Source organism: Tenrec ecaudatus, chromosome 3, assembly GCF_050624435.1.
Source record: "Tenrec ecaudatus isolate mTenEca1 chromosome 3, mTenEca1.hap1, whole genome shotgun sequence".
In the NCBI taxonomy this organism is placed as follows: Eukaryota; Metazoa; Chordata; class Mammalia; order Afrosoricida; family Tenrecidae; genus Tenrec; species Tenrec ecaudatus.
In genome coordinates, this window is record NC_134532.1 from 89,888,002 (window position 1) to 89,896,062 (window position 8,061).

An 8,061-nucleotide genomic window follows, 5' to 3' on the forward strand; every position below is an offset into this window, starting at 1 on the left:
AAATCCTGGCAATATACCTCCAAAATTTCAGCGATTGAAACCCCTATGAAGCACAGTTCGCCTATGACACAAATGTGGATCCCAGGGGCAGTGTTGTCGCTGCTGTTGTCCCTGCTGCTGCTGTGGGTGGTGTTCAGTGCTGTCAAGTTGGTTCAGACTCATAGTGACCCCAACACAACAGACCAAAACATTTGCCCAGACCCATGCCAGTCTCACAATCATTCTTATGTTTGGGCCCATTGTTGTTTATTTGTTTTGTTTTAATCATTTTATTGGAGGCTCGTACAACTCTTATCACAATCCATCCACCCATCCATTGTGTCAAGCACATTTGTACAATTGTTGCCATCATCATTCTCAAAACATTTTCTTTCTACTTGAGCCCTTGGTATCAGCTCCTCATTTTCCCCACTTCTTCCCCAAGAACACATGATCTTTTTTTTAATCATTTTATTGGGGGCTCATACAACTGTTATCACAATCCATACATACATCCATTGTGTCAAGAACATATGTATCATCATCATGGCAACCATGTTGCCATGAACACATGATCATTTATCAATTTTTTTTTCATGTCTTACACTGACTGATGTCTCCCTTCACCCACTTTTCTTTGTCTGTCCTCCAGGGAAGGGATTATATGAAATCATTGCAATTGGTTTCCCCACATTTCCCTTACCCTCTTGGTATCGCTACTCTCATTATTGGTCCTGAGGGGTTTATCTGTCCTGGATTCCCTGTGTTTCCAGCTCTGATCTGGACCAGTGTACATGATTTTAGCCCATTGTTGCAGCCATTGTGTCACTGCATCTTGTCCAGGGTCATCTTCTTCTTCGCTGTCCTGCTACTTTACTAAGCATGATGTCCTTCTCCAGGGAACTAGTGTCTTCTGATAACATGTTCAGCATTGGCCAAGAAAAGGTCTCACCATCCCTCACCTGCTTCGAAGGTGGATTCTGCCTGTACTTTTCCAAGACAGGTTTGATTGTCCTTTTTGAAGTTCATGGTACTTTTCACTATTCTTCCCCAACACCATAATACAAGTGCATCAATTTTTCTTTGGTCTTCCTTATTCGATGTCGAACTTCCACATGCATGTGAGGCAACTGAAAATACCAAATACCATCATTTGTGTCAGGTGCACCTTAGTCCTAAAAGTGACATTGTTGCTTTTCAACATTTTAAAAAGGTCTTCTGCAGCAGATTTACCTAATACAAGGCTTTTTTTGTTTTGTTTTTTAATCTCTTGACTGCTACTTCCATCAGCATTGATTGTGGATCCAAGAAAGACAAAATCCTCGCGAACGTCAATCTTTCCTCTGCTTATTATGATGTTACCTACTGGCCCAGGTGTAAAGATTTTGGTTCTCTTCACACTGAATGGCAATTCATAATGACGGCTTCAAGCTTGAATTTCATTCGTAAGTGCTTTGCTTTCAGGTTCTCTTCACTTTCATTGGAGAAGGCTGTGTCATCTGCAATCGCAGGTTGTTAATAAGCCTTCCTCCAGTCCAGAAACCCCATTCTTTTTTATTTAATGACGCTTCTTTGATTATTTTTTCAGCACACCGATTAAATAAGGGTAGTGAGAGTATACAACCCTGATGCACACATTCCATGATTTCAAGTCATGCGGTATTCCCTATTTGTGTTTACACAACTGCCTCTTGATCTGCGTACAGGTTACACATAAGCACAATGAAGTATTCTGAGATCCCCATTCTTCTCAAGGGAATCTGTGTGTTATGATCCATACTGTTAAATGCTTTTGTCAATAAAACACAAGTAAACATCTTTCTGGTATTCTTTGCTTTCTGCCAATATTCATCTGATGTCAGCAACGAAATCATTTGTTACACTTAGTTTTCTGAATCTGACCTGAATGTCAAGCAGCTTCCAATCAATGTATGGATGCAACATTGTATGTTGTATGATCTTCAGCAAAATTTTACTTGTATGTTATATCACTTATATTGTTCTATAATTTGCAGATTCTGTTGGGTTGCCTTTTTTGGAATGAGTACAAATATGAATCTCTTCTAATCAGTTGGCTAAGTAGCTGTCTTCTAAATTTCCTGGCATAATTGAATGAGTGGTTCCAGTGCTTGTTGAAACATGTCAATTGGCATTCCATCAATTCCAGAGCCTTGCTTTTGGCTAATGCTTTCAGTGCAGCTTGAACTACTTCCTTCAGCACCACTGGTACTTGCCCATATGCTACCTCTCGAAATTATGGAATATAGACTTGTTCTCTTGGATATCATAACTGTATTCTTTCCATCTTCTTTTGATCCATGAATGATGCTACATCATTAAATATTTCACCCATAGAATCTTTCAATATTGCAATTTGAGGCTTGAACTCTTGGTTTAGTTCTTTCAGCTTAAGATATGCTGAAATGGAGGGTTTAACAGGAAAGAAATCAATTCAATAAAAAATTGCTCCATTTAAAAAAAATTACGCCCTTCAGATTCCTTACCCCTGAGATCAAATATTGGTCCGAGTGGCTAAAAGTGGAGAAAAAGTAAAACTGAAGTGGACTTAGAGGCTTCAGTGACATACATGTTCATTCAAACAAACAAACAAAAATAAGATATGCTGAGCTTGTTCTTCCGGTTTGGTTTTCTAGTTCTAGGTCTTCGCCAATTTCATTATCATATTTTTGTCTTCTCAAGCTTCCCTTTGAAAGTTGTTTTTCGGCTCTTTGCCTTCATCATTCCTTCCATTGCCTTAACTACTCTATGACTACGAGCAAGTTTCAGAGTCTCTTCTGACGTCTACTTTTTTCCTTTCCTTTTCTTTGTAAAGGCCTTTGATTAATTCATGAATTATATTATTGATGTCATCCCAAAACTTATCGGGTTTTCTGTCATTAGTGTTAACTGCGTCAAATCCATTCTTGAGCTGTTCTTGAAATTTGGGTATTTTGAGTATTTGAGTATGTTGGCTCTCATGAACTGGTTTTATTCATTTTAGCTTCAACATAAAGTTACATATGAGCAAATAATGGCTTGTTCTACATTCAACACTTGGCCCGGTTTTAACTGCTGATATTGAGTTTCTCCATCATCTCTTCCTACATATACAGTCAGTTTGATTTCTGTGTATTCCATCAAGAGATGTCTCTGTGTATAGCCTCTGTGTTATTGAAAAGGGCATTTTCTACGAACAAGTCATTGGTCTTGTAAAATTCTATCCTGTCATCTCCAGCTTCATTTCTATCACCAAAATCATATTTTCAAAGTACCATTCTTTCCTCATTGTTTCCAAGTTTTGCATTCCAATCACCAATAATTATCAATGCATATTGATTGCATGTTTGATCGATTTCAGACTGAAGACATTGGTTGAATTCTTCAATTTCTTCATTACTAGCTTTATTAATCTCTCCACAATTAAATGTTTTTGGAAGCAGCAGTCTAGAGCTCAAACAACACCACAACAAATTGTAAATCTGCTGCATAAGACCTCTTTAGAATTTTTTAAAGAAACTATGTTACTTTGAGGACTCAGTTTTGCCAGATGCAAGCCATGGTATTTTCAATCTCCCCTTATGCGTGTGTAAGTTGGACATCGAATAGGGAAGACCAAAGAGGAATGGACACATTTGAATTATGGTGTGGGTGAAGAATGATGAACATACCATGGACTGTCGAAAGAACAAATAGACCTGTCTGGGAAGAAATGCAGTTAGAATGCTTCTTGGAGGCAAGGATGGTATGACTTCATCTCATGTACTTTGGACTATTGTCAGGAGAAACTGGTCCCTGGAGAAGGACATCATGCTCAATGAAATGGAGGGTCAAGAAAAAAGAGGAAGACCCAAGAGAAGATGGATTGACACAGTGGCTGTGCTGATGGGCTCAAATATAAGACCACTCGGTGGGGTGGCCAGGACTGGACAGTGTTTCATTTTGGTTTACATACAGCTGCTCTGAACTCGAGGGCACCTAACAAGAACAACAGCTTAAGTGGTTGGTGCATTATTTGAATAATACTTGTATTGATTGGATGTCCTTGGATGTGGATAGATAGTATCCGATCACAGACAGCAGTGTACTTCAAGATAGATCTGGAAATGTCCTTTTTGAGGTTGACTGCAGAACTATTCCTCTTTTTTGTTGTTGTTGTTTTATTTTTTTAAAACATTTTATTAGGGGCTCATACAACTCTTATCACAATCCATACATACATCAATTGTATAAAGCACATCTGTACATTCTTTGCCCTAATCATTTTCAAAGCATTTGCTCTCCACTTAAGCCCTTTGCATCAGGTCCTCTTTTTTTCCCCTCCCTCCCTGCTCCCCCTTCCCTCATGAGCACTTGGTAATTTATACATTGTTATTTTGTCATATCTTGCCCTATCCGGAGTCTCCCTTCCCCTGCTTCTCTGCCGTCCGTCTCCCAGGGAGGAGGTCACATTTGGATCCTTATAATCGGTTCCCCCTTTCCAACCCACTCACCCTCCACTCTCCCAGTATCACTCCTCACACCCCTGGTCCTGAGGTATCATCCACCCTGGATTCCCTGTGCCTCCAGCTCCTATATGCACCAGTGTACAACCTTTGCTCTATCCAGTCCTGCAAGGTAGAATTCAGATCATGGTAGTTAGGGGGAGGAAGCATCCAGGATCTGGGGGAAAGCTGTATTCTTCATCGGTACTATATCGCCCCCTGACTAACTCATCTCCTCCCCTAAATCCCTCTATGAGGGGATCTCCAGTGGCCAACAAATGGGCTTTGGGTCTCCACTCTGCACTTCCCCCTTCATTCACTATGGTGTTTTTTTGTTTTGGTTTTTTTTTTTGGATGATGACTTATACCTGGTCCCTTTCGCACCTCGTGATCGCACAGGCTGGTGTGCTTCTTCCATGTGGGCTTTGTTGCTTCTGAGCTAGATGGCCGCTTGTTCACCTTCAAGCCTTTAAGACCCCAGACACTATCTCTTTTGATAGCCGGACACCATCAGCTTTCTTCGCACCCATTTGTCCTCGGTGATTGTATCATGGGGGTGTGCAGCCAATGATATGATTTTTTTGTTCTTTGATGCCTGATAACTGATCCCTTCGGGACAACGTGATCACACAGGTTGGTGTGGAACTATTCCTCTTAAATCTCATTCCCAGCTTAGTAAGCCATATGATTCTCTGATTCAAAATGGCCAATTCCAATCCATTTCAGTTCACCAACACCCAGACGGTTGGTCTTTATGCATTCCATTTAATTTTTTAGAGTTTCCAATTTTCCTAAATTCATACTCTGTACATTTTAAGTTCCAATTGTTAATTGATGTTTGCAGATGTTTCTTCTCATTTTAAGTCATGAGCCATCAGCAATTGAAGGTCCCCAAAGCTTGACTACCCCAGAATTTACTCCATCCACGTGATTATAGTTGACTCTACTTTGAGTAGGCAGCTTTTCGACTCAGTCATATTTTGAGTGCCTTGTCAACTGAATGGCTTATCTTCTGGTACGATCTGGCAATGTTCTGCTTTTATTCTTCAGGTTTTCATTATCTGACAATTTTCTGATGCTCTCCATAAGGTTTTCCGTGGCTCATTCCTCAAAAGCTGACAGCCTATTCCTTCTTCATAGTCTATTCTTAATCTGGAAGCTATGCTGAAACCTGCTCATTTTGGGTGAGCCTGCTGCTATTTGAAATACAAATGACATAGTGTCCAGCATCACAGAAACACACAAGGCACCATGGTATTATAAACTGACAGGAAAATGGTAGATATATAGATATCTCTAGTGTATCAAGACATGTAGGTGCTCAGATACTTACAATTAAATACACAAAACCCAGAAAACATAAATCTCCCATAGCAGCCATAACTATTTAATTAGATGGTGTTCATGAGTGTAAGAAACCTGATGGAGGATACCTGTCTTATTAATTTTTGTGTTTTATAGCACAATAAGGTACCCACAGTAGTGTATATTCTATTGAAGTTTCAATTACTTCAATTGACTTAAAGGATCAATACAAGAATATTGGGGCCCAACTTGTCCAAGATGTTGCCAATAGCACAAATGAAGAGGCCGGGGGTGGTACCACCATAGCCACGGTACTGGCACACTCTATTGCCAAGGAAGGCTTTGAGAGATGAACAAAGGTGCTAATCCAGTGGAACTCAGAGGAGGTGTGATGTTAGCTGGTGATGCTGTAATTGCTGAGCTTAAGAAGCAATCTAAACCTGTGACAACTCCTGAAGAAATTGCTCAGGTCACTACAATTTCTGCAAACAGAGACAAAGAAATTGGCACCATCATTTCCGATGGAATGAAAAGGGTTGGAAGAAAGGGTGTCATCACAGTAAAGGATGGAAAAACATTGAATGATGAATTATTGAAGGAATGAAGTTTGACCCAGGTTATATTTCTCCATATTTTATCAATACAGTCAAAGATCAAAAATGTGAATTCCAGGATTCCTATGTTCTACTGAGTGAAAAGAAAATTTCTAGCATCCAGGCCATTGTATCTGCTCTTGAAATTGCCAATGCTTGCTGTTAGCCTTTGGTCTTAATTGCTGAAGATGTTGATGGAGAAGCTCTAAGCACCTCGTTTTGAATAGGCTAAAAGTTGGTCTTCAGGTTGTAGCAGTCAAAGCTCCAGGTTTTGGTGATAATAAAGAACCAGTTTAAGGACATGGCAATTGCTACTGGTGGTACAGTATATGGAGAAGAGGGATTGACCTTGAATCTTGAAGACGTTCAGCCTCACGACTTAGGAAAAGCTGGAGAGGTCATTGTGACCAAAGATGATGCCATGCTCTTGAAAGGAAAAGGTGACAAGGCTCAAATTGAAAAGCATATTCAAGAAATCATTGAGCAGTTGGATGTCACAACTAGTGACGACAAAAAGGAAAAATGAATGAACGGCTCGCAAAATTTTCAGATGGAGTAGCTGTGCTACAGGTTGGTGGGACAAGTGATGTGGAAGTGAATGAGAAGAAAGACAGAGTGACTGATGCCATCAGTGCAACGAGAGCTGCTGTTGAAGAAGGCATTGTTCTTGGAGGCGGCTGTGCTCTGCTTCGGTGCATGCCAGCCTTGAACTCATTAACTCCAGCAAATGAAGATCAAAAAATTGGTATTGAGATTATTAAAAGAACACTCAAAATCCCTTCAATGACCATTGCTAAGAATGCAGGTGTTGAAGGATCATTGATAGTTGAAAGTTACGCAGAGTTCCTCAGAAATTGGTTACGATGCTATGACTGGAGATTTTGTGAATATGGTACAAAAAGGAATCATTGACCCAACCAAGGTGGTAAGAACTGCATTGTTGGACACTGCTGGAGTAGCCTCTCTGCTGACCACAGCGGAAGCTGTAGCCATAGAAATTCCTAAAGAAGAGAAGGGCCCTGGCATGGGTGGGATGGGTGGCATGGGTGGGGGCATGGGGGCATGGGAGGTGGCATGTTCTAATTCTTAGAATAGTGCTTTGCTATTTCTTGAGGAACTGTGACAAGGAAGCTCCAGGCAGTGTTCCTCACCCAAATCTTCAGAGAAGTCAGTTCAAGAGAAGAAAATGAAGAAAAGATTGGCTGTTGTTTTGAGAAAATCCCTATCGCCATCAGTTACCGGTTTCAGTTGATAAGACATAATGGTTTACTGCTGTCATGGCCATGCCTATAGATAATTTATTTTTGTACTTTTGAATAAAAGACATTTGTACATTCCTGGGGGAAAATAGAACTATAAACATTTTACTATAGAGTGAATACAAATAGTTACAGACCACCAGCTACAAATGACGTTTGTATGTTAAATTTCCAATTCCAAAATCCATTGAGAATTCAAGTTATTTAAAAGAAAAAAATTATTACTGTTACTACCAAAATATGGCTAGTTTGTCCAGGTTTCCCTTTTTGTGTGTGTTGCCCTGCCAATATTTGACCTTCTTCGTCCTAGGTAATGGGTCGGAGGTTGCTCCATTGCCTCGCAGTCCTTACTCTTCCCATTGCAAGCAGTGGCAGTCTCCAAATTCACTTTAAACACCAAGTCATTATTAATAATGTTCCTAAAGAGCTCTCCTCATGCCTCCC

The 8,061-nt window shown here is 40.2% G+C and overlaps 1 pseudogene; it reads left to right on the forward strand.

The window, feature by feature from the left end:
- The first annotated feature begins 900 nt into the window (after positions 1–900).
- LOC142442303 (60 kDa heat shock protein, mitochondrial-like) lies at positions 901–7,448 on the forward strand (annotated as a pseudogene).
- The last annotated feature ends 613 nt before the right edge of the window (positions 7,449–8,061 follow it).